At 37.6% G+C, this 4,975-nt stretch overlaps 1 non-coding gene across 1 annotated transcript; it reads left to right on the top strand.

The window, feature by feature from the left end:
- Window positions 1–204: 204 nt before the first annotated feature.
- LOC116662859 lies at window positions 205–334 on the top strand. The gene has a single exon (XR_004318948.1). It is a non-coding gene; the product is annotated as a small nucleolar RNA SNORA18 (small nucleolar RNA).
- The last annotated feature ends 4,641 nt before the right edge of the window (window positions 335–4,975 follow it).

Raw genomic sequence — 4,975 nt, 5'->3', positions numbered from 1 at the left:
GAATTAGGATTAAGTCTTTTGCATTTATTCCCTTTTGGAATGGAAAGCCCCCCTCCCACCACGCACCATGGTCAAAGGAATACTTTCAAATGAAGCAGAGGGTTTCCAAAAGCCATTTGAAATAATTGAATAATAAGTAGAACAAAAGTAAAAAGTGTTTCTTTAGCTTGACTTTAGTACTCAGATTCCCAAGAGTTGGTTGAAAATAATAAATGGCCCGATGGGGCTTTTTCTGTGGACCTGCATCGTTGGGTGCACCTTACAAGTAACTATCTGGCTTCTTTTACTCACAGAACTCCATGTCAGGTCTGTGGGGAAGAACTACAAGACAGCGCTGCTAAATCAACTACGAAAACCTTGACGGTCAAACTTTTTTATCTTACATATTGGCATATCCCATGTATCAGTACTGTTCTAGGGTGTGATAAGCTTAGGGGCAAATATGATTTAAATTAATTCATGTTTAGAGACTGTCTAAAACTCAGAACCAGGCAGGTCCATCTTCCCTGACTCCAAATATGTAACAGTCCTCAAGTAAACTGCTTGAGGAACTTGGATCCCAAAGATTCCAGGTGAGCAGTTTTTGCAATGTATCCGTGTTCCACTGGAGATCAAAGAAGCCCAACTAGAATTATGAACTGACATGGCAACTGTTGATTGAGCAAAAATTCTTTTTGAAAGGGCTGCCTTGGAGATTATGACTCAAACATTGGAGGAACGAAGGTGATGGGCAGCGGAAGGAATCAGAACATGTGAAACTCTTGAAAAAATGTATCGACTTAAATAATTTTGCCTATGTTACACAGTAATACAATTTTTTAAAAACCTTTACAAAAAAATAAATGATACATTCTTGTTTTAAAAAGATCAGCCTTATCTCTATGCCCGGGCTGTACAGTTGTGGATTTTATGGAAACATGTGGCCACAAAAATCCTCTGCAACCTTGTCTTTGTGAGCTAATTCTCGTATCACAGACTTAACTGATAGCATCTTTCTATTCAGAAGCTCACACAAAGTAGACAAATGCAGGGTCAAAACCCTAGATTCACAGGAAGTTATTTAGAGGGAGAGGATTAGGAAGTCCCTGTCAGATTTCATTCAATTCAGAGAAGCCTTCATTTCCAGTTCTTCCAAGGGAAGTAAGTCAGATGCTTTTCATTATTTATTACTGTGCAAAAAAAAACGCTAGATATCCGATATGATTCCTACCAAAGTAGCTCTCCAACGTGGTATGTTAGATGCCAAAACGTTTTTAGTAAGTTCCCCTCGGAGGTCACTTTGCTACCCAGGGGCATTTTGGGTCATGTCTCCATTGGAAGGAGCATCATTCTTGTCATCAATAGCCAATCACTATTTTATTCCTCTTTGATAAAGAGAAAATAAAATATTTCCAAAATAAACAACCACTACTCTGAAAGCTTGATGCTAAGATACAAAACAATCATTTGCAGTCTCAAGAAAACACTTCAAAAGCATCACAAATGACATGCACTGAGTTTCTTCCCGTGCATTTGACTTTATACTTAGAGAAAAAGATAAACATGAAATGCATTTTCTCTCTTCCAGAGGCCTAGCTTTACTTATTCATGTGGATTAACTTTGATGAATGGATTAAATTCTTCTCTGAGTTGTAGCTTGTCTCTTATTTTTGCTTAGCGCTTACTTCAGTCCAAGAGTTTAGAGACAGAGATTCTGATCATCCTCAGCACCAGAACAAATTATATTAGCTACTTATGAATAGTCAGAGAAATCACAGAAACCTGGCTTTTCACTGTTCATTTGCTGTTCCCTCATCCACTCTGTTATGAGTGTGTCGGTCTGGTTTTTGCCCTTTCTGTAGCAATTTTATAGGAAGCCCTCCTCATTGTGATTAAACCTCTTTGGCAATGTATACGTATAAGAAAAAACGCAGCATCAGACTTCTGTTATTAACTAGAACAGATTTAAATACCATTACAAGGAAGACAATGACATCAACACACCATTTGATTGAGGTAATTGTGTGAATGTACCTGAAATAGTTACTCTTCAGAAAATAAATCTCTCCCTCAGACTGGAGTCCAGTATCTTGTTACGGATGGTTGGTGTTCATGCGTCAAGGAGAGCTGATCACAGGCCTACGTGAGGGTAAGTTTGATGAATGAATCACTGACCGCATTCTCCAGAGAAGCAACAAACTGCAGATGATTCAGACAAGCTGTAGATGATTCCCACATAGAAACCTAGGTTTCAACTTTCTTTTGCAATCCTGAAGGCACCACTCATTGGTACAGAAGATAAGACTCTTTAAACAACTGATGTTTAATGATTTTATCTAATATATAGAATCTGGGATAAATGCACATTCAACTCAAAACACTTGTCAGTTATCGATACCCCTTCCAATTTTCTGATGTTAACACCTAAAAATAAAATCACTGAAAGAGATAAAACTCTTAACACTGGGTGGGGGGAAAACAGTAAAAATTAGAGGAGGAGCTACAAATTCTATGGAGTGAATTTAGATTAATTATTGGTAATGGGCTTCACCAGCAGAAAGCAGATTGATCCACCATCCTGAAAGAAGCCAGGGAGACCCTTGGTTGGGCTACTCTTTTGCCTGTCCCCTAACTCAGTAACCAGCTCTCTACCAGCCAGCCAGGTTAGTCACAGCCCCACTGCTAAGAGGCAGATGGAGGAATACAGTTTCAACAACCCAGGAATAATAAAATAGGAAGCAGAGGGCGGAAGGGGTCATGTCCTCTTATATGTAAGTTTAATTCCTATATAGTAGTCAAAAAATTGGAAAAGGAAGAAGTTTCTTAAAAGCCTCAAAGCAGTACATTCTCGAGATTATCTACCTTCATATGTTCTGCTGGAGTAGACTGCCAAAGAACTGATACTAACATGGAAGGAAAGTTTTCGCTATGTCCATTGGCAAACACGGGGTCTGCCAAGAGTGTCCCTCATTTCCGATTCAATGAGTCAGAAAACAGCAAAAACAAAAAGCAAGGTATTTGCGCAAATTACATCAGGGCCATGAGGCAACTCGGAAGAAGATTTTAATGGTTGTTTACTGGGTTTGCCTACAGAAGATCTAATTCCCCTTCCTAACAGCTCCTCTTAATAGTTGAGTTAATACTTTCCGAGCAGAAAAGATGTCTGGGGGCCCTGTTGGTCCCTAAGCAAGAGGCAAGTTATCTGACACAATTAAGATAAGTAAGATCCTCCTGCCTGGTGTTTCGATCGTTAAGGGTGGTTGAAATTTCCATCCCTGCCACCAGCCTATTACTGTGACTCCCTCCAGTCCCGTCGCTTCTGTGAGCCACTTGTAGTGTTGGCTGTGTCCCTCCTTCCTTGATTTAGCAAGAACTTATCTCTGTTGAGAGCATCAAAAGAACCCACTGACACAAAGAACATTCTGAAAACCGTTTCTGAGGGCAAGCAGAATCAAAGGTTATCAGTCTTATTTACAAGCACAGAAAGTAACCTTCATACATTGCTGGTGGGGGTTTTAAATTGCTGCGAAAACTTTAAAATAATCTTTGGCCGGTTTTTACAAAGTTAACATTTTTCTGTAACTATTAATTTCACTCCTAGGTATTGACCCAAGAGAAATGAAAACTCATGTCCATAAAAATGTTTGTGTGAGAATGTTCACAACAGTTTTTTTGTGGGTAATAGCAAAAAATCCGGCAATAATCCAAATGCCTATAAATAGGCCACGGGATAAGCACTTTGTGCTACATTCATATAAAGGAATACAACTCAGCAATAAAAAGGCTACTTACACACAACACAGGATAGATGATTCTTAAAGACTGAGCCAAAAAAATAGCTATAACAAAAAAATACTTACTGCATAATTCTACTTTAGAGGTTCAAAAAAAAAAAAAAAGAGGAAACTAATTTATGGTGATAGAAATAAGGAGTAGTTGACTATGAAAGTGAAGATCATCTGAAAGACAGAATAAAGAAACTCTTTGGGATGATTAAAATGCTCTTTCCCTTGATAGAGGTGGTAGTTACATAGGTATATACATCTATGAAGATCTTTTCCAAAAAAGCCATGAAAATTCATATTCAAATTAACCTCAAAATAGAAGAACAAAGTCAGAGAAAGAATCTTTAGCAGATCCTTATACACATTTAATTTGACAGCGCCCGTAGATAGTAATCTTGTATGAACTTGAATAATGTGATTCATTTTAAGTAATATGTTAGACACTTAGATTACCGAAAGAACAAGCAAATATTTAAAACAAGCATGAATTAGTCTTAAATATTATTTAAAAAGAATTCAATAAAAGTGATATCAACATCACATCAAAGGCACATTCTGTGCAAGAAAAAAATAAATTGTACTTAACTAAAATTAAAAAAAAAATCTTGCTCTGAGAAAGACTCCATTAAGAGGATGAAAAGATTAGCCATAGACTTGGAGAGAGTATTTGCATATCATATATCTGATAAAATACTTGTATCAGAATAAAAGACTGTCTAAATTCAACAGCAAGGAAGAAAAAATAGAAAATGAACTAAAAATTTGAAGACATTTCACAAAGTAGAATATATAAATGGAAAATAAGCATATGAAAAGATATTCAATATCATTAGCCGTAAGGCATATGCAAATTAAAGTGGAGATACTAATACACACCCATGAGAATGCCTAAAATTAAAAAATACTGACCATACCATATACTGTCAAAAATGTGGAGCAATCAGACCTCTAGTACATTGTTGGCAGGAATATCAAATGGTACAGTTACTTGGGAAGACAGTTGTGCAGTTTCTCACCACATACACTCACAGTTATGACAGAGAAATTGCTCTCCTGTGTGATTACACCAGAGAAATGAAAACCTGGGCTGGAGAGGCTGACACACAATCTTGCCATAAACCCCACCCTCAGCACAGCAACCCACAATCAGAACTCACAACTATGAGCTTCTCCTGGGGGAGCTAAGAATATGAACCCCTCATCTAGCACCC

The sequence above is a fragment of the Camelus ferus genome, chromosome 3 (genome assembly GCF_009834535.1).
Source record: "Camelus ferus isolate YT-003-E chromosome 3, BCGSAC_Cfer_1.0, whole genome shotgun sequence".
NCBI classification, from domain to species: domain Eukaryota; kingdom Metazoa; phylum Chordata; class Mammalia; order Artiodactyla; family Camelidae; genus Camelus; species Camelus ferus.
This window is presented reverse-complemented; position numbering and strand designations above follow the sequence as displayed.